Here is a 22,646-nt window from a genome sequence, read left to right as displayed (position 1 = left end):
AGCCGATTTTGTTGTTGATTTTACACCTAATCTTACATGCATGCCGACAAAGAGTTGTGATGTTTAACCGAAGAACCCAATCAAACTGGATGAGCGATAAACCAGATATATTGCTACCCCGCTATATCGGACCTTTCGAGATCCTTGTAATACCCGGGCTTTTGATGACGTGTTTAATTGCTTGAGTTTGAGTAATTAGGGTTTAGATCCCTTGTTTGTTTTACTTGGTATAGAGATGATGAGTTATATGATGTTTTCTTGTTATTTTTTTTAAGATGTTGAGATGTTCTTTGATGATGTGAGATTTTATATCCGTATTTGAGTTGAGTATTTGAATAATTCGAGAAAATTATTTGAATGAGAACGATGAACTCGGAAGTGAGATCTGAGTCCGTTATGACATTTTTGGAATTTTTGACTTTTTGACGATGAATAGTAATATATTGCTATTTCGTCTTTTTGTCGACTTTCAAAATCTTACGTGCACGTCGTCAAGAAATATTCTTAGTGTTTCGATATTAGTCCAATGACGAAAAATTTTTATTTTTGGACGACGAGTGAATAGTAAACCGGAATTTCGAGAACGAGCTTTCATTTTATATATTTATATAGAATTACGAGTGTAATGAAAGTGAGTGAGAGTCGAGAGGGCGAGTAACGAAGAGTACGGGTAGTTAGTCGTTAAAACGAGACGAGTTGAGACAAAACGAGATATTTAACGACTAAGCGGGATTAATATCCTAAATATCTAGGCCTACCCTACATCAACCACCCCCCCAACCGCCCAAAGCTTTCCCCCTCTCTATAAAAGGCGGCTGTGGGTCAGCCCACACCCATCACTCTCACGCACACACATACAAACACCTAGAACACACACTCTTTCACGCCTATCCTCCATTAAAGCTTGTTCGAGCTTTTGAGCGCCGAGACGAGCCCCGAGCACCTTTTCGAGCACGTATCTAAGTAGGTAACATCTCTACCTACATTTTGATGGTTTGCTTTTCGATTTTAGTCGACGTCGAAAAACATCGATTCTCGACTTTATTTTGAAATGACGTCGGATCGTCGTGAGTTTTTAGTATGTTGTTCTTGGGTAATTGTTGAGCATGTTTAATGAATGAGTTAAGGATGGTTCGAACCCTAGCTATGAAACCCATGAGCGCAGCCGTCCGTGTTCGTCGTCTTAGCTCGTCCTTCGATTTTTATTTAATCGTTGTGACTTGTTATATGTGTTTAGGAGCATGCTAGAAATTTATATATGTTAAAATTGTATTTTACCAAGCAAGATAAGTTGTATGTTTTGTAGAGCATGGCTGTCAAATGTGCGTGAAGTAGGGATGCATGTTAAGGGTTTTCTTTGAGTTTATGTGTTCTAAGTTGGAAGCTGAGCATGTTAGATTTATTTTCATGTCTTGAGAAATGATAGGAAGTATGTAAGATGTTCTGATTGTGTTTTGCTGAGCATGAGTGGTGAGTGTTGAACTTTTTGAGTTGGTGCGTGAATTCCAGCTCTGCCGAGCTAGTCAGCTCTGGCGGCTGAATCCAGCTCTGTCGGGTTGGTTAGCTCTGGCGGTTGAGTTCAGCTCTGCCGGGTTGGTCAGCTCTGACATGTGGATTTCAGCTCTGCCGAGCGAGTCAGCTCTAGCAGTTGAAGTGTTGTTGAGTTCAGCTCTGTTGGGTTGAGTTCAGCTCTGGCTGTTGAGTTCAGCTCTGTCGGGTTGAGTTCAGCTCTGGCTGTTGAGTTCAGCTCTGCGAGTGGTCAGCTCTGCGAGTTTCAGCTCTGTCGAGTCAGCTCTGCATAGTGAGTTTCAGCTCTGCCGAGTCAGCTCTACAGAGTGAGTTTCAACTCTGCCCAGTTAGCTCTGCAGAGTGAGTTTCAACTCTGCCGAGTCAGCTCTGCTGAGTCAGCTCTGCAGAGTGAGTTTCAGCTCTGCCGAGTGATTTTCAGCCCTACAGAGTCAGCTCTACTGAGTGGTCAGCTCTGGCTGCCAAGTCAGCGCTGGCAGGGCAACTTGAGTTTGAGTGTTAAGTTTTGTAACACCCCGTACTTTTCCTCATGTTGTGAGATAGTGTCTTAACACTATTGAGAGTACTGAGATGTCGAAATACGAGACTTTTTTTTATGAGCAGATAAGACAGATTGTCTTTTAAATAGAGATACGAGTGAATAAACCGATGATGGATTTAGAGTGATGAGATTTGAGAAATGAGTTGAGATAGAGATGCTGATTGAACTGAGCTGAGATTTTATTTTATTTCCAACTACCGGGAATAGAGTTATCGGATACCGAATTATCAGAGTTTGATTGTCCTATTAAGAAAATGGGAATAATGAGTTGGAAATAGAGTCGAGGAAGAAAGAGTGAGAAACCTTGATAAATAGAGTCGGTCTGAGAGACGTCCAGTTTGTTTGTGTTTACCGACTGTTTTGATGTGATGATATGTGAATTTACGTGACTGATTGATTATGTGATTTTGTTACGTGAGTCATTATGACCAAGTTATTATGATTTTTTTTATTTGAGACTTTAGCACTTGGAATTTTTATTAAGTTTACAAAGCAAGTGCAGTTTATTTTTACCGGGAAATTGAATGAAGCCGGTTTATGAAAATTTTTCAAAGCATAATATTTTTAAATTATTTTTTTCCTACGATGAGGAATATTATAATTGAGTGAGTGCACTAATATTAGTGCTATAATCATTTTATTTGATCACATGAATAATTATGATATGGTATTTATTAATGAGTAATTTTTCCATAATTGTTGTGATTATTATTTAATCACCCTACTCACACTATTACTTTAATTTCCCTACCATGTGACTAAATACACTAAATTGCCAAGTGTGGAGATTGAGAGAGTAGAGATTTAGAGAGTAGAGATTAGAGAGAGTGTAGAGATTAGAGAGAGAGAGAGAGATCAAGGCATTAATTGCCAAATATTCCATAAGATTATCAAATCCTCTTTAAAGATCACAAATCTATCCTAAGATTTCCAAGATCAATTCATATCTTGCTAAAGAAATTCTCTCTCTCCTTCACCCCAAACTTTCGACCACCACCTCTCTCTCTTCTCTCTCACTTCACCTCCATTGACAACCATTAACGAGACCTTCGAAGCTTCACCAAAATATGCCAAACACATAAATCACCAACAAAATCCCACCTAAACACCTCCTATCAACTTTAATCCAAGGAAATCCTTGAAGATTGGCTTCAAGACTAGTGAGAGAAAGTTTGGTTTTGGGTGTAAGTTTGGGTAAGTGAGCTTTAAATTCATAGATATAACTTGTATGATGATATATATGGGTATATTTGAAGGATTGAAGCAACAAAATCACCCCCTCTCTTATTCTTCAAAATTTTCGAAAATTTGGGTCTTCAACCCTTCAAAAATTTTTCTTTTTCTTTCCTTGATTTGGGGTGAGAAAAGTGATCTATGTGATGTTTGGTGATGATTGAGGTGTGTTTTGAAAAGCTATGCTTTGAGATTCAATTTTTGAATGAGTTTAGTTTACCCAAAATTGGGAATTTTTGAATGGATGCTTTAAATGATGAATTGATGATGTCTATGAGTCCATGAGATGTATATGATGATGATTGATGGATTAAAGTGAGTATATGATGTCAATTGATGATTTTGATATGAGTTAGTTTACTAAAATTAGGGCTATGTGTATCTATGCTCTAATTTGTAAATTGATGGAATATATGTGTGTTTATAGAATTTCAAAGAAATTAGTTTAATAAAAATTAGGACTTTCTTGTCTATGTGTCTATTAAGTGATTTAGCTTAAGAGATATGTAATTGAGCATGATAGTAGTGTTTTAATATCTTTGATTAAGTCTTTTATTGGCTAAGTAAAATTTTGACTTGAGTTAGTTTATGAGAGTTTTTGAGTTCTCATAATTTGAGAAGCCATTGATTGATTAAATGAGGTCTATTTTGCTTTATGACCATTATGTGAAAGTTGTCATGATTTATGAAGAGTTTTGTGTGGATACATGAATTTTCATTAGAGTTTAGTTTACATGATAAAAGGGGATTTATTTGTGTAAAATGAGTTATATGAAGTATGAGGTCATTTTGAATGATTGAGTGTTTTTGAGCATGAAATTGAGAAGAAGATTGAATTGATACGTTTGTTGAAACGTTTTCCTTGAGATTTGAGTTATGATGTAAGAGGGGATTTGAGATTGAGTATGATGAGTTTTATAATGTGCTTGAATGTTTTTGAGTGTAATAAGTACTAAAAAAATGAGCTTTGATGAGTTTCCTTGAAGGAATGTTAAATTGAGTAATTAAAGACTTGAGATGAGATTTTGGTGAATTTCGTAGGCCTACTGACCTACTGTGATCGACGTGTTTTTGATGTCTAATGGCTTTGAAAATTTTACAGCATGTCCCTACATGAGTCTTGAGCATACCGGTAAAATTTCAAGTCATTTGGACTTCTTTTGTTATTTTTATAAAATGTAAAACTAAAACTGCTACGTTCTGCCGAATTGTTCGGTGAGTAGCTAATAGAGTCATCGTTTCCAGTATCTTTCCTTAGCATTCTGGAATCCAAATTTTTATGGATGAGACCTGAGTGTCTTAGATAAGTACCCACCAAATTTCAGACCTTTTTGACAACTTTTACTATTTTTCAAAAATCAAACTTTTCGGTTGCTAAAAACTGCCGATTATGGTAGACTGTAGTAAAACAGTCATATCTCCTAAAATACTTGGAGTTTTTGATCCTACTTTTTTTTTAAATGAAACTAGACTCAAAGAGGTTTCTTTTGGTATAATTTACAACTCCAGGGGAGTTCTGTACAGAGTCTGGTAAGGTTTTAAAGTTGAGTCAGTGCAGAGTGAAGTTTGTTTTTGACTTGTCTATATGTGTTTTTCATATGCTTAAGTGTTTATACTTGTTTATGTGCTTGATTGCTATGAGTTTGAGCCGAGTTGAGAGTTAAGTCGATAATAGGACGTGTGAATCCTTAGAAGCCGAGTATACCTAGGGATTGAGTTTTAATGGGTAAATAGATGTTGAGTAAGAAGTTATAGTTAAGATGAGTTTGGATTTAGAGATTGAGTTTCTGACTAAGGTTTGTTTTATCACATGAACCTTCGATGACGATGACGATGTGATGATGACATATGAAGGCCCGAGCGAGACGAAGAAGTAAGTTGCCTGATTTCTTTCCAGGATTAGCGAAGGACTTCAGGTGGGCAATACTTTGAGTATACAAATATTATACGAGCTTTCTAAAATGATTCGATGATGTTATGAGTTTAACAAATGTTTCGAGATAAATGATGTTTGAGAACTGTTTGACTTGCCAATTTTTGATGTTGAGCTTGTATGTTACCCTCTACTGATGAGATGAGATAAATTCGGTCCTGCTACAAGTGGGATTTTGTGCACAGAGGTGACTGTGAGCCGTCTTCGGGTCGGCCGGTCACGGTACTTGAGAGGGAGGCCTACTTCTCAGTACCTTTGATGATGATGAGTTGTAGATGTGGTGCATGCATGTTGAGATCTTTGACAGCTGTCATTCGTTTATTCTTTATGATGTTTATTAAAACTGCTTACACAGGTTCATTTACACTAAACTTATTCCTGTGTATTGCTGAGATGTGGCAAGTTCCAAACATATAGCTCTAAGAGCACCTTTCTTGATTTTCGGCGTTTGCCCACTGAGTATTATGTACTCACGCCCTGCATGTATTTCTAAATGTGCAGGCTAAGCGAGGAGCGAGATTGGTCTGGTGCTGGTGGGGAATTGTTGAAGGATGTATTTACTTTATCGTATTTATATTTTGACGATAAAGTCTTGATGATTGATATACTTTGATTTTCTTTTGAATTTAAGCAATGTACTCACGGTTATATGTCTTCATACATATAATCGGTTCGTCTTTTGCTGCGATACTCTGCATATTATGTTTCCTTACGAAAAATGAGCGATACCCGTTTTGTTTTTGTTTGTGAAATTCCCGATAATTAAAAAGTTATAACGACATTGACGAAATTACCCTTGGGTTCATTTATGATGATTTCCTTAACACCTTTTGATGCGAGCTTCCGCTTGATGTTCGACCTATTCTTCTTATCTTTTATTCTTTTAAAAATAGTCGTATCGATACTCGTACCCCACTATCACTAGTGTCGGGAATCGGGCTGCGACAGGGTGGTATCAGAGCAGGTCATCTGCTCTGAGTCTATTGCTTGACTGAGTTGAACCTTTGATTACTGATATCTTTTTAAATTGAGTACTAGTCTAACTTGAATTCTTAGGCTAGTTTGAGAGAGTCAGTTTGAAACGAAACCCCAGCACCCCATCTCCTCCGGCTTAATGAGGTAAGCGGTTGATGTTGTTTCTTATTGCCTGTTGAGAGCTGAGTTTGATTCACTAATGAGTTATGTATTGTTTTGATGGCGGAATTGTTTGAGATGATGGAATCTGATATGAGGCAGTTGATGTGGAATATGAGGAGAGATGTTGAGGCTAGTATAGCCGATGCCCCACCGTACCAAACGATGACGAGTATGTTGTTGATTGAGATGTACCAAGTAAGTTTCGTCATCCATTTTCTAATGGATATGATGTTTTATATTACAGGATGCCGAGTCATATTGAGACAGCGATGCAGCGATGGTTTAGGGAGTATATTCCGGACGAGGATGACACCTTGGGTGAACTTCTGGCACACTATCACCGACGATGGAGGAGGGCTATTCCCTATGGGATCGATGGCGCAGAGGCCATTACGCTTTTGATTCCACTACTGCCACCTTCGTGGCGAGACTGGGCGACATCTTTAGTGCCCCAGTACGTAGATACTACCTGGTTGGAGGGCATCAGTACGGAGACCTTAGTGGCTTCATCGCGACGCTGAGCCACCGTTACTTTGCTCATGGCGATCCACCTCCGCCGCCGTATGGAGAGCCTGAGGGACCAGCCCAGGGAGGGGAGCTAGTTGTTGTGCCTCCACTTCCCGAGGAGCCATTTCCGATGGCACCTCTACCCCCAGCTGATCCGATTCCAGTTTCTCTTGAGTCTAATGATTCAGAGCCGATGGTCTTCGAGCCGTACTCTCCTGTGATAGAGCATGACCCGTTTGCGTTTGCATCAGTTATTCCTTCTCCCAGCGCTGATCTACCGCCTTGGGATTTGACACCGGCGACGGCACCTTTGCCATTGCCACCTGTTGAGATGACGCATCCGATTATTTCTATTGAGTCTGAGACGCAGCATATTCCCTTCGATCCATATCCGAGGGTTGCCCCGTTGCCTGAGCCAGGCACTGTGGCTTTCCAGACGTATATGCACTCGATTCTATATTCACCATCCCGAGACGCCCAGGAGGGAGGATCTCGGTCGGCACGCTCCGATAGTGATGAGGAGGACCTCGATGAGAAGACTCCAGAGATGACGGTCGGCCACGGACGGACCCAGCCATTACAGCGTCATATCGCTGCCAACGGAATCGAGACATGGGTACCTGTTCCCGAGGTGCCGGTTTATGGTCCGATGATGGACACCGACGTCGAGGATGAGCCGATCGACGATAGCGTCTACCGACTGATCGACGAGTACGAGAGTCAGGAGTCGGAGCCGAGTGAGGAGACGAAGCCGAGTGAGGATATGGAGATTGACGATGCGATGAGCAGGATTTCAGGAGACGACGACTAGCGATCATGTGTATCTAGTAGACGCGTACATATGTATAGATGCATAGTTGATATATACGTATATGTATATATATAGGTAGAGAGGCATAGTATAGTGTGTATGTGTAGATAGCATAGATCTATAGATGCTTAGTACCTATGATGCTTGTATAGTTAAAGCATCATTTTAGTGTTAGGACCTTTGTACATAGGATCCTACTTTTGTAAAAGACCTCGAGAGAGAGGCAATTTTCCTTATATATATATATATATATACAGAGATGTAGATGATTACTGAATTTCACTATCTTTATCAGAGCTTTGAGAATGATGATGATGTTGAGGCTTGATGATAAATGAGAAATAGAGATTGATGAGAATTACGAACGATGATAGACGAGAAATAGAGTAGACGAGAATTTTGAGAATTTTGAGATCACAAACGAGATATAGAAGTGAAGTGAGAAAAAGAGAAATTTGTATTTTGTAACGACGAACGGTTAGTTTAGAAGTCGATAGTTATATAACTCTTTTTCCCTTATAGTATACCTCCGAGAAGAAGAGGGAACCGAAGGAACATAAACCGAGAAGAAGATGAAGAAGAGGAGCAGAGAAACCAACCGTTGAGATAATACGACGAGAGTTAGAGTTTTCATCGCGATTTATAGACACGACCCTAATAGGACGAATGTATAATGGAGACCTCATGGGATGCATAGATACTATTGACCAATTGTACTTCGCAATAGAGGTACTTTCACCGGGACCGTGCGTATCATCCCTAGAGTAGTCATGAGAGTAGACTGATTGAGTCCCTATCTCGCTTGGTCGTATTTAAATTTTTCTGCATCCATTTGAACTCCAACAGGAGAAGAACTATTTACTATTGAGAAAATTTTTCCAGATCCACTGTATTTGAGCCTGACCCGTTTGTGTTGGAAATTTTTACCCCTTGCTTTAACAGTGGACAATATATTCATTTTCCACTTAGTGGATTGTTTCTACCTCCAGTATTGATTTATTCCTATCATATCGTATCTCAGTTTCATTCTAGATTCTGTTCTAGCTTTTGATCTTACCTTGATTGTAACTTCTTCATTATCCTTGAAATAGCACTGGCTATTATGGAATCATTCCATTACTTGAGCTCGTCTTGTTCAAGATCAGACATTTTTATTCATCACCTCCTATTTCCCTACCACATCCGACAAGAGTTAGGATCGTCTAGGTAATTAGGAGGGTATAACAAGAAGAGTGTTTGGAAGAAACTCGATTTATGAGAGCAGTCGTAGAATATTTTTTTTACGGGACGAGCACGACTTTTCGATTATGGATTTTCTTATATCAGCCATGTATTCCGAAAGCTAATCAATTCGAGGACGAGAAGAAGTGATGCTAAGCCAGAATAGGCAATAGCAGATTCAAGAAGATCGAGATGATGGGTTAGAGCAGATAATGTTTTCCACGATAGCAGACTGGGATGATGACTAGTATAGAAGTAGCATCGTCGTAATAATAGGGGATGTTTTATTTTCGCTATGCCCCGCAATTAGTAAGAGTTCTCGAAAGAGAAAGTTTTCTTATATGTCTATATGACGATGACCAGAGAGTCTCTATGCTTGAGTAGAGTTTTGAGCTGATGTTGCGATGATAGACATGAGATATGTCTTTGACGATGAGTTATGAGAATCGAGAAAATAGTATGATGTTGAGTAAGAGTCTTATGATTTGTGAGCTATGAGAATTAGTTCTAAGGTTGTTATATGTTCCCTTAGACTTTTGTCGAGAAAGAGAAACCGATTGAAGAAAGAAATAGAGTTGATGATATGAGATAAGGCAATAAAATCGTAGCTGAATACGAACGTCAGTTTCGCGACTTAGTTCGGTATGCCACATATCGAGAAGAGATGAACAAGAAGATGTCAGAATTGTTTCGATCAGATTTGAGATAAGAGGTACGAGACGATTTAACGAGTCAGAGTGCGGTTATGTGTACTGAAGCATTAAATAGAGCATTTGATATAGAACTGGAAAAGCAGCCAGAGAACGTGATTTGAACTTCAGCACCCCAAACGAGTTGGAGCATTTCAATGTACAAACAACTTTTGCTGGACGAGGGCAAGAAGGAAAGAGAAAATGGGACGATCGAAGTCAAGATCCCAAAAAGCCGTGGCAGAATCAGAATGTGCCACCGCAATATCAGAACTGAGACAAACAGCTTTATGTTGGCCCAACTGCCCTAGAAGCAGTAAAACTTCAAAGACCGCGAGGGATATCGCCTTGTCGAAGAGCAATAAATTACATCTAAGAGAATGCAAGATGAGACAGAATAGCTGTTACACCTGCGGAAGGGTCGGACACTACTCGAACCAGTGTCCGAATCGTCAGCAAAGTGGAAGCGGAAAACGACCGAGTCAGTTTCGGCCGCAACTCAAAGCAATGGAAGGAACTCTACCGCTACCCCCACCACAGCGACAACAGCTAGCCTATCGACCACATCGATCAAGAAGGCAACCACCAGCCCCACAGGCGAATCAACCGCATCATTAGAAACTGTTCGTGCTTGAGTAGAAAGCACCGGACAAGAATAGAAAAATTTGCCAGATATAGGCGAGTTGAAAGATATGCCCATAATATTTTTGTTTGACACTGAACGTAGAGCTTGCTCCGCAACCTCTAAAGGGTAGCCACACTTATAGGCAGAATTACTACGGTTTCATCTGTGTACCCCAACTTAGAATTCGAGATAAGATCAACTAAGCTCGACGCTAAAAATCTGAGATTGATACCTAGGTGGCACTTGGACATAAATTTGGAGAATGGACTGGTTAGAAGAAAACCATGCGAAGATACAATACAAGGAGAGACGGATATCTTTTCAGCCACCTGGCCAAGAACCTACTTCCTTCATTAGTATTGAGAGAAAATGGAAGAAGACGCCGATCATCTCGGCACTGCAAGCAAGAAAGCTCTTGCGAAGAACGGATACAACCGCGTACGTTATATATCTGAACCAGAGAGAGAGACGAATCCAAGGCAAACGTTGATGACGTGTCAGTCGTACGAGAGTATAAAGACATTTTTCCCGAGACTTTACCGGGATTACTCCAGGCCGAAAAGCTTGAGTTTACGATCGATTTAGAGCCTAGCGCCGTACCGACGTCGAAAGCGCCGTACAGAATGGCCCCCACATAGTTGCAAGAGTTAAAGCTGCAACTCCAAGAACTTCTAGATATGGGTTTCTTTCGACCCAGTGTTTTCCCGTGGGGAGCACCAGTTCTTTTTGTTTAAAAGAATGATGGAAGCTTGAGGCTGTGTATCGATTATCGAGAGTTGAACAAAGTGATGTTAATGAATAAATATCCGTTACCCCGAATCGCTGATCTGTTCGATCAACTACAAGGAGCGAGCATTTTTTTTTAAAGTTGGACATGAGAACAAGATACCATCAGCTGAAGATACGATCGGAAGATATTTCCGAAGACGGCATCGTGTATGCAGTAGGGCATTACTATAAACTCAAAGATGTTTGGAAGAAATGCCTTTCAGATTGACGAACGTCCCAACAGTATTCATGGATCACATGAACCGCATTTTTCGCGAATACCTTGACAAGTTCGTGTTAGTCTTCATAGACCATATCCTGATTTACTCGAAGAATAAACGAGAACACGAAGAGCATTAGGGATCGCGTTAGAGAGATTGCGAGCTGAAAAGCTTTATGCGAAGTTAGCAAATGTAAGTTTTGACTTGAAGAAGTCAATTTTCTCAGCCATATTGTTTTTGCAAGAGGAATTGACGTAAACCCAGCGAATGTTCAAGCGGTACCGGAGTGGAGATTTCCAACTACACCGCACGAGATTCGCAGTTTTCTGGAATTGGCAGGGTATTATCGACGTTTTATTAACGGCTTTTTGAAAATCGCTAAGCCATTGACGCACCTGCTAAAGAATGAAGTCAAGTTCGTCAAATGGACGAATGTGAGCGAAGTTTTCAAGAGCTGAAGAAGAGGCTTACTATTGCCCCAGCTCAGCTGTTCCGAAAGCAGACAAAGAGTATGCAGTGTACACTGATGCATCGAAAAATGATCCAAGATGTGCACTGATGCAAGAGGCAAAAGTTATAGCGTATGCTTCGCGACAACTGAGACCACACGAGACGAGTTAACCAACGCATGATTTAGAATTAGCAGCCGTAGTGCATGCTTTGAGGATCGGGAGACACCATTTCTATGGAGCACAGTGTGAGATATACACCGATCATAAAAGTCTCAAATATTTCTTGAGCAAAAAGATCTGAACATGCGACAAAGAATATAATGAAAGTTAGTGCAGGATTACGATCGAGGAGCAAATTATCACCCTGGAAAAGCTAACGTTGTAACCGATGCGTTAAGCAGAAAGAATCAGGGAGAGTTGGGATTTCTCCTTACTCGAGAAGAGAACCTAATCAAGGAATTCGAGAAGATGAATTTGGAGGTAGTAATACCACCACAAACGACAGAAATATTAATTTCTGCACTGAACGTTACACCTGACTTACGATCGAGAATAGACACAACTTAGAAAGAGGATGAGAAGATGGAAAGAGTGCGAATAAAGATTCGAACCAAGAGAATAGAGAATTATTAAGAGGCGGCAGATAATGCCATTTTGTTTAAAGAGAAAGTATGTGTGTGCCTGATAAAGAAGAGTTGAAGAATGAAATTTTGAGCGAAGCTCATGACACCCCTTACACCACACATGCGGGCAGTATAAAAATGTGCCAAGACTGAAATGACGCTTTGATAGGAGAATAAGAAGCGAGAGATGGCACCTTTCGTAGAAAGACGTTTGACGTGTTAACACGTGAAGGCGCCATTTTGGCAACCTTATACAAATTATACCTATTAGAGACTTCCACAATAGAAGTGGGACCACTTAGCCATGAATTATGGCATCGATTAGCAAAATCGAGAGAAGGAAATCCAACAGTTGAGTAATCACTGATAGATTCTTTTGATGTTAGAAACGATGTTTATGTGAGTTTTCCCCATCTCAGGGAGTATATCATTTTCAAGTTAATGAAGAACTCAAACCGAGATATATAGAACCTTATGATATATTAGAGTAAGTAGGCCATGTAGCCTATAAACTAGCGTTGCTTCCGAGCTTCGCGAACGTCCATGACGTTTTCCATGTTTCTCAACTGAGAAAGTACGTGTTTGATCCAAAACACGTCATCCATCATGATGAAGTGTCCTTGGAACCAGATTTGAGCTATAAAGAGAGACCTGATGCTATGCTGGACCGGAAGATCCAACAATTGAGGAACAAGTCGATTCCTTTGGTGAAAATCCAATGAAGACATCACGGTCAAGAAGAATCAACATGGGAACTTGAAGAGAAGATGAAAGAGAAGTACCCCGAGCTTTTTCCCGAAGGTGAATAACTCAAATTTCGGGACGAAATTTTTTTTTTAAGGGGGGTAGGATGTAACACCCCGTACTTTTCCTCATGTTGTGAGATAGTGTCTTAACACTATTGAGAGTACTGAGATGTCGAAATACGAGACTTTTTTTTTATGAGCAGATAAGACAGATTGTCTTTTAAATAGAGATACGAGTGAATAAACCGATGATGGATTTAGAGTGATGAGATTTGAGAAATGAGTTGAGATAGAGATGCTGATTGAACTGAGCTGAGATTTTATTTTATTTCCAACTACCGGGAATAGAGTTATCGGATACCGAATTATCAGAGTTTGATTGTCCTATTAAGAAAATGGGAATAATGAGTTGGAAATAGAGTCGAGGAAGAAAGAGTGAGAAACCTTGATAAATAGAGTCGGTCTGAGAGACGTCCAGTTTGTTTGTGTTTACCGACTGTTTTGATGTGATGATATGTGAATTTACGTGACTGATTGATTATGTGATTTTGTTACGTGAGTCATTATGACCAAGTTATTATGATTTTTTTTTATTTGAGACTTTAGCACTTGGAATTTTTATTAAGTTTACAAAGCAAGTGCAGTTTATTTTTACCGGGAAATTGAATGACGCCGGTTTATGAAAATTTTTCAAAGCATAATATTTTTAAATTATTTTTTTCCTACGATGAGGAATATTATAATTGAGTGAGTGCACTAATATTAGTGCTATAATCATTTTATTTGATCACATGAATAATTATGATATGGTATTTATTAATGAGTAATTTTTCCATAATTGTTGTGATTATTATTTAATCACCCTACTCACACTATTACTTTAATTTCCCTACCATGTGACTAAATACACTAAATTGCCAAGTGTGGAGATTGAGAGAGTAGAGATTTAGAGAGTAGAGATTAGAGAGAGTGTAGAGATTAGAGAGAGAGAGAGATCAAGGCATTAATTGCCAAATATTCCATAAGATTATCAAATCCTCTTTAAAGATCACAAATCTATCCTAAGATTTCCAAGATCAATTCATATCTTGCTAAAGAAATTCTCTCTCTCCTTCACCCCAAACTTTCGACCACCACCTCTCTCTCTTCTCTCTCACTTCACCTCCATTGACAACCATTAACGAGACCTTCGAAGCTTCACCAAAATATGCCAAACACATAAATCACCAACAAAATCCCACCTAAACACCTCCTATCAACTTTAATCCAAGGAAATCCTTGAAGATTGGCTTCAAGACTAGTGAGAGAAAGTTTGGTTTTGGGTGTAAGTTTGGGTAAGTGAGCTTTAAATTCATAGATATAACTTGTATGATGATATATATGGGTATATTTGAAGGATTGAAGCAAGAAATCACCCCCCCTCTTATTCTTCAAAATTTTCGAAAATTTGGGTCTTCAACCCTTCAAAAATTTTTCTTTTTCTTTCCTTGATTTGGGGTGAGAAAAGTGATCTATGTGATGTTTGGTGATGATTGAGGTGTGTTTTGAAAAGCTATGCTTTGAGATTCAATTTTTGAATGAGTTTAGTTTACCCAAAATTGGGAATTTTTGAATGGATGCTTTAAATGATGAATTGATGATGTCTATGAGTCCATGAGATGTATATGATGATGATTGATGGATTAAAGTGAGTATATGATGTCAATTGATGATTTTGATATGAGTTAGTTTACTAAAATTAGGGCTATGTGTATCTATGCTCTAATTTGTAAATTGATGGAATATATGTGTGTTTATAGAATTTCAAAGAAATTAGTTTAATAAAAATTAGGACTTTCTTGTCTATGTGTCTATTAAGTGATTTAGCTTAAGAGATATGTAATTGAGCATGATAGTAGTGTTTTAATATCTTTGATTAAGTCTTTTATTGGCTAAGTAAAATTTTGACTTGAGTTAGTTTATGAGAGTTTTTGAGTTCTCATAATTTGAGAAGCCATTGATTGATTAAATGAGGTCTATTTTGCTTTATGACCATTATGTGAAAGTTGTCATGATTTATGAAGAGTTTTGTGTGGATACATGAATTTTCATTAGAGTTTAGTTTACATGATAAAAGGGGATTTATTTGTGTAAAATGAGTTATATGAAGTATGAGGTCATTTTGAATGATTGAGTGTTTTTGAGCATGAAATTGAGAAGAGGATTGAATTGATACGTTTGTTGAAACGTTTTCCTTGAGATTTGAGTTATGATGTAAGAGGGGATTTGAGATTGAGTATGATGAGTTTTATAATGTGCTTGAATGTTTTTGAGTGTAATAAGTGCTAAAAAAATGAGCTTTGATGAGTTTCCTTGAAGGAATGTTAAATTGAGTAATTAAAGAGTTGAGATGAGATTTTGGTGAATTTCGTAGGCCTACTGACCTACTGTGATCGACGTGTTTTCGATGTCTAATGGCTTTGAAAATTTTACAGAATGTCCCTATATGAGTCGTGAGCATACCGGTAAAATATCAAGTCATTTGGACTTCGTTTGTTATTTTTATAAAATGTAAAACTAAAACTGCTACGTTCTGCCGAATTGTTCGGTGAGTAGCTAATAGAGTCATCGTTTCCAGTATCTTTCCTTAGCATTCTGGAATCCAAATTTTTATGGATGAGACCTGAGTGTCTTAGATAAGTACCCACAAAATTTCAGACCTTTTTGACAACTTTTACTATTTTTCAAAAATCAAACTTTTCGGTTGCTAAAAACTGCCGATTATGGTAGACTGTAGTAAAACAGTCATATCTCCTAAAATACTTGGCGTTTTTTATCCTACTTTTTTTTAAATGAAACTAGACTCAAAGAGGTTTCTTGTGGTATAATTTACAACTCCAGGGGAGTTCTGTACAGAGTCTGGTAAGGTTTTAAAGTTGAGTCAGTGCAGAGTGAAGTTTGTTTTTGACTTGTCTATATGTGTTTTTCATATGCTTAAGTGTTTATACTTGTTTATGTGCTTGATTGCTATGAGTTTGAGCCGAGTTGAGAGTTAAGTCGATAATAGGACGTGTGAATCCTTAGAAGCCGAGTATACCTAGGGATTGAGTTTTAATGGGTAAATAGATGTTGAGTAAGAAGTTATAGTTAAGATGAGTTTGGATTTAGAGATTGAGTTTCTGACTAAGGTTTGTTTTATCACATGAACCTTCGATGACGATGACGATGTGATGATGACATATGAAGGCCCGAGCGAGACGAAGAAGTAAGTTGCCTGATTTCTTTCCAGGATTAGCGAAGGACTTCAGGTGGGCAATACTTTGAGTATACAAATATTATACGAGCTTTCTAAAATGATTCGATGATGTTATGAGTTTAACAAATGTTTCGAGATAAATGATGTTTGAGAACTGTTTGACTTGCCAATTTTTGATGTTGAGCTTGTATGTTACCCTCTACTGATGAGATGAGATGAATTCGGTCCTGCTACAAGTGGGATTTTGTGCACAGAGGTGACTGTGAGCCGTCTTCGGGTCGGCCGGTCACGGTACTTGAGAGGGAGGCCTACTTCTCAGTACCTTTGATGATGATGAGTTGTAGATGTGGTGCATGCATGTTGAGATCTTTGACAACTGTCATTCGTTTATTCTTTATGATGTTTATTAAAACTGCTTACACAGGTTCATTTACACTAAACTTATTCCTGTGTATTGCTGAGATGTGGCAAGTTCCAAACATATAGCTCTAAGAGCACCTTTCTTGATTTTCGGCGTTTGCCCACTGAGTATTATGTACTCACGCCCTGCATGTATTTCTAAATGTGCAGGCTAAGCGAGGAGCGAGATTGGTCTGGTGCTGGTGGGGAATTGTTGAAGGATGTATTTACTTTATCGTATTTCTATTTTGACGATAAAGTCTTGATGATTGATATACTTTGATTTTCTTTTGAATTTAAGCAATGTACTCACGGTTATATGTCTTCATACATATAATCGGTTCGCCTTTTGCTGCGATACTCTGCATATTATGTTTCCTTACGAAAAATGAGCATACCCGTTTTGTTTTTGTTTGTGAAATTCCCGATAATTAAAAAGTTATAACGACATTGACGAAATTACCCTTGGGTTCATTTATGATGATTTCCTTAACACCTTTTGATGCGAGCTTCCGCTTGATGTTCGACCTATTCTTCTTATCTTTTATTCTTTTAAAAATAGTCGTATCGATACTCGTACCCCACTATCACTAGTGTCGGGAATTGGGCTGCGACAAGTTTTATTTTCCCTATGTGAGTTTAAGTTAGTAAGTTTTCTGTTATGATGACCCTTCTTCTCATCGATTCTTCATAACGATGAAGGTCTGTTTGGGAAGTGACGACTTGAGAGAGAGAGAGTGACGTTACCTGTTTGCAGAGACGCAACGAGGTGGGCTTTTCTACGCTAAAATCAAAATGTTTATGCGTTTTATGTATGATGTATGATTGAACGGATTTTTTAAATGCATTGATGTTATTTTCCTTTCAAAGCATGAATTGAAAATATATTTTTGAAGTTATTGTATTGCCAAATATTTGAGATTTTAGTATGTTATCTATCTGTATGAGAAATGATATCGGTTCTACGCGAGGTAGAATTAGTGTACACAGTAATCGTGAGTCAGCTTTCAGGTTGGTCGATTACAGTGCTGCAGAGAGAGGCCTCCCTCTCAGTACATGAGTTAACAGATACGATACTTACTTGATGAGAAAAGTCTGCGCAGACAACTTTGAGAAATGAAAATGAGTTCAGCGAACATAAGGCCTTTTAGATAAATCCCTTATGTTTTGCATGAGAATGGCAATGACAATGTTTATAGCTTTATATGCATGAGACGTTTGGCGTGTGTTCACTGAGTGCTTTTGTACTCAGCCCTGCATATGTTTTCTAAATGTGCAGGTTGAGCCGATGTGATGATGGTGCTGCATTGAGCGGAGTTACAGGGTTGTTAATAAATATGTAACATGTCTAGAATATGTCTTCATACATATGTCTAGCTACATTTTCGCTGCAAAAAACTTTTGATACTGTTATGTCGTACTTTAAGTTTAAGAGGATGGTTTCTGTTGATGTATTAACTTGATTATTGTTTAAATTAAGTTTTATGTCTTCTTTCAGTAATGTTTTCAATTGAGTATTAATGAGTAATAATGACGAGTTTTATTAAGATGAGTAAGTTTTACGGTTATAAATGACGCCCCTTTCTTCCACTTCTTCTTTAACCCCATCCCTAGTCGTGGATCACTCGGCCTAACTATCCCTAGTTAGGGCGGGCTGCGACAATCCTAGATAGAGTGGGACCCGTAGCTTATATGTTGGCACTACCACCTAGCAATTTGGACGTGCGCGATGTGTTTCATGTTTCACAATTGTGAAAGTACGTGTTGATCCAAAGCATGCAGTAAAGCATGTTAGGTCCGGAGGTTCTCGAATAGGTGTAAGGGGGGGAATACACCTATGGGCTATTTTTACAATTTCCTCTAAAAACAGAGGGATCTGAAGAATGACATCAAAACGAAACTTTACACGCAAACTATGACACATGTTGACTGAAAACAGTTTTGACCAAACAGGGTTGACGACTGATACTGAAAACTCTTCAGTAATGAGTTATCAGTTAAGTCACTGGAACTTAACTGATGCACGTAAGGGCTTCAGTCGAGTTTGCTAAAACAGAGATGATATAAGTCTTCCTGACTATCAGAGGATAGATTAGTCAGACTGATATCACACGCAGCAGAAATAAACTTGTTTCGTAATAGCCTCGGTTGAGCACGTTGTTAGTCTTCGGTTTCTCTTTGCAGTTATTCAGTATTCAGTTTATCAACAACAAGAACACAGATAAGAATGGAAAGACTGAACGCTGTAAATAACACAGAGAGTTTTACGTGATTCGGAAAATACTTTTCTACATTCACGGTCGGTTGATCAGACCAACAATCCACTCTGCAAGTGCTTAACTGGTGCACTGCAAACCGAACCGTGTGCTTGTCGGGTGCACACAACCGTTTCACTGAAGAGACCTTACTTCAGTACCCACGCTTCACTCGAATCAGATTTATCACTCCTAGCACGACCTTGCACTAGGATCTCACGGAGTCAGAGTACCTTCCTGAACTCCTTTTCACTCAAACACTCGGTTTCTTTCTTACGAAATGAGGTTTGAAAAACTTGCCAACTAGACTTCAAAGAACAAGTTCTTCGCAGCAAGTTTTGACCTGGGCTTCTGGGTAAACAGATATATGCCTAAGGTCTAAGAGAATGTGTGTAATCAGTAGTGACTGATTTTGGCTTTGGAATTCTTTTCTTCGATTCAAGCTTTAGGGAGATTAAGCTTTGGGCTGAGTAGCAATTTCGGCAGAGCATCAGCTTAGGTCGTTGAATCGGTGAAGATTGAAGTTGATCCTCGAGCGCTATTTATTGGAGAGGTCTTGAATAGATCCGTTGGCGGAGAACGTCTTCAAGATTTCTTCCGTTGGAGAGCAATTCGAATTTGGGCTGAGGCTTCAATCTTTGAGGTTCCTTGTTTGGTGGAAACGGCTCTCTTAAAAGACAGGAGACGTGACGTCTCTGATAAAGTAGCCACCAAATAGGAATGCCCTCTGCAGAGAGGGATGATCCTGAGATCTCTGCATTTAATGCGGCTGTACTGTGTAAGTACGTGGCTTCCTTTGAACGTTGGAAGTTCAGTCCGAGGAAGAATGTTTAACTGATACTTGACTTTAGTATCAGTCTGCTGAGTCCTCGAAGCACGCATTAAGTAATCAGTTCTGAACTGATTCTTCAACTGATACTTCAGTTGGTATCTTCAGTCTTCAGTCCTTCAGTCCTTCAGTCTTCAGTCTTCAGAATTGCTAACTAAACTAGAAATGAACTCTAACACTTGAGTTCAAAACAGTTCTAGTCTATTACAAATTAAACCTAAGGATTTTGGTATCATCAAAATAAAACCTGATATTCCATGGGGTTCCCAACAATTTCCCCCTTTTTGATGATGCCAAAACCTTACAACAGTTTTAAGCAAAACAAAGACTAAACTCAGAGCACAAGTACTAAAACATGGTGAAAACAGTTCCCCCTTAACAATAGAACCTAATAACTTGTACTTCAGAGTTATGAACACAACAGTTCAAAACAGGAACGAGGACAAAGACATAAAACCATAATCAGAGCCTGGACAAAAAGTTATTGTCTTCAGGTTGAGATCAAAAAGAAGTTCTTTTCATTTCAATAATCTGACTGATGAGACATCAGTCGAGGTACAGAGCAAACTTACATTGGAGTACAACGGTAAATACAAAACTCATGGGAAAACCTATGGACTCCAGCAGTCTGCTTGGTTGCGCCTTGAACTTCTTGTTCTTCATCTTCTGTCTTCAGTCTTCATGTTCCTAAGCTTGTTCTATTCCCACTTATTTTCCTTCAACTTGAGGTCTTCCAGGCTAATCTTCCTCATGATCATTGATGATCATTTCGCTTAATCGACTTCAGTCTCAAAGAACTTTCCCCTTTTTGGCAACATAAAAAATGTAGAATTGACTGAAGGATGCAGCTAAGTCCATGCGAGGAAACCGAATCGCATAATGGTCCAGAGAAAAAAGCCTTGGGTAGGATGGAGATGGAGAATGCGGAGGTTTAGAGAAAGAAACAAAGATGGAGATGAGGAGAGAGAAATGAGGGAGACGAAGAAAGGGGCAGGGGTTGATTCGCATGGCTCTCAGAATGGGAAGAGAAGAGAGCTGCTATCATGCAAACCGAAGAGGGCAGAGGAGAGGTTTTTGGAGGAGAGAGATGGAAGTAGAGAGAAGTGTGTGGGTAGAGAGAATCGAGTCAGTGACTATCGTGAGGATAGACACTGTCGATGACCCAGCACATGGCCCATGAGGAGAAGACCTTGTGCAATGGGTTGCGCCGGTTGACAACGAGCTTCTGCTCATCGTTGTTGCACCACACGGAAGCTTCACAAAAAGGTGAGAAGCTCGCCTGAGGAATAGGTGAAGTCCGTCTGCTTGAGACAGGTACTTCAAACCGTATGGTCCGAGCATGAGGATGGAAGACGCTCGCGTCGATGGATACAAGTGAGAACAGCGCAAGCTTTGACGTCGGAGGGACGTTGAGTTCCAGTGGAAAGGTCCCGTGAAGACCAAGTATGTGAGCGTCCTTCTTCCACTCCATGACTTTGCAGTCATCGAATTCTCCTAAGTCGGAACAGAAATTTTCTCTGCAATTTTGAAAGAATTTGAAATTTTCTCACAGTGAAGGTTGTGGAGAGTTGTTAGTTGATGCAGAAAACTATCGAAGACACCAAGGTATAAATAAACACAAATACCAAGTGAGAAGATGAAAAGGTTTTTGAAAACTGTGCCTAAAATATTTTTGAAGAAAAATTCACGTCCGCCATCACTGCAGGGGACGGAAGCTTCAAAAGGTGAGATATATCATGTCGAGTGATATTCTCAAGAAGTTTGACCACATAGGCAAAAAGGTTGGAAATATTTTTGGTAAAGATCAGGGCAGATCACATCAAATCAAATCAAATCAAATCTTAATCAAATCCCCGTCTTCCAAAGATATTCCATGACCCAACAATCAAGACAAATCAGTTAAAGATTTTGAAAGGAACTGATCAATCAGAGAAAGATTTTGATTTGGAAACACATAAATCTTGACTGAAATAACTGATTTTAAAAAGTAAGCTTAAAACAATACTTACTGATCGACTGATCATTGTAGTCAGTCGATACCACTTGATCCTGGTTGACTCATCAGGATGAGTTTCCTTCATTGCTTTCCACGTCAGCAGTCGTAGAACAGCAGTTGGTTGACCACCAGTCATCATGACTGTTTGAGAGAAGTCTTCAAACACAGCATCACTCTTCAGGGTTGATGAGGCCGATCCTTCCACAAAGATCGTTGAACCTTTCTTCTGGAAGAGCTTTGGTCAGCAAGTCTGCTCTCTGAATTCTGGTCGGAATCCATTTAACAGTGATATCCTTGTTTTCGACGTGATCACGTATGAAGTGATGTCGAATAGCAATATGCTTGACTCTGGTGTGATGAACTGGATTCTGGGATATTGCAATAGCACTGGAGCTGTCGCAATAGATTGGGACTACCTTTTCTTCGATCCCGTAGTCCTTCAATTGTTGGACTAACCATAGGAGTTGTGAACAGCAGCTTCCCACAGCAACATATTCAGCTTCAGTTGTGGAGGTGGCGACTGAAGTCTCCTTCTTTGAAAACCAAGAGATGAGCTTGTTGCCTAGGAATTGATATGTTCCGGATGTTGATTTGCGATCAATTTTGCATCCTGCAAAATCCAAGTCTGAATATCCGGTGAGCTTAAAGTCGTCATCAGTTGGGCACCACAATCCTAAATTGGGTGTGCCTTTAAGATATCGCAAGATCCGCTTTGCAGCAACCATGTGAGCTTCCTTTGGATCTGACTGATATCTCGCACAAACCCCGACTGCAAACGCAATATCTGGTCTGCTAGCAATCAAATACAGCAATGATCCAATGATTTCTCTGTACTTGGTTGAAGATACAAATTTCTCTTCTGATCCTAGATCCACTTTCCAGTTTGTATATTGGGATC

This window comes from Salvia miltiorrhiza, chromosome 3 (assembly GCF_028751815.1).
Source record: "Salvia miltiorrhiza cultivar Shanhuang (shh) chromosome 3, IMPLAD_Smil_shh, whole genome shotgun sequence".
In the NCBI taxonomy this organism is placed as follows: domain Eukaryota; kingdom Viridiplantae; phylum Streptophyta; class Magnoliopsida; order Lamiales; family Lamiaceae; genus Salvia; species Salvia miltiorrhiza.
Note: the sequence above shows the minus strand (reverse complement) of the source record.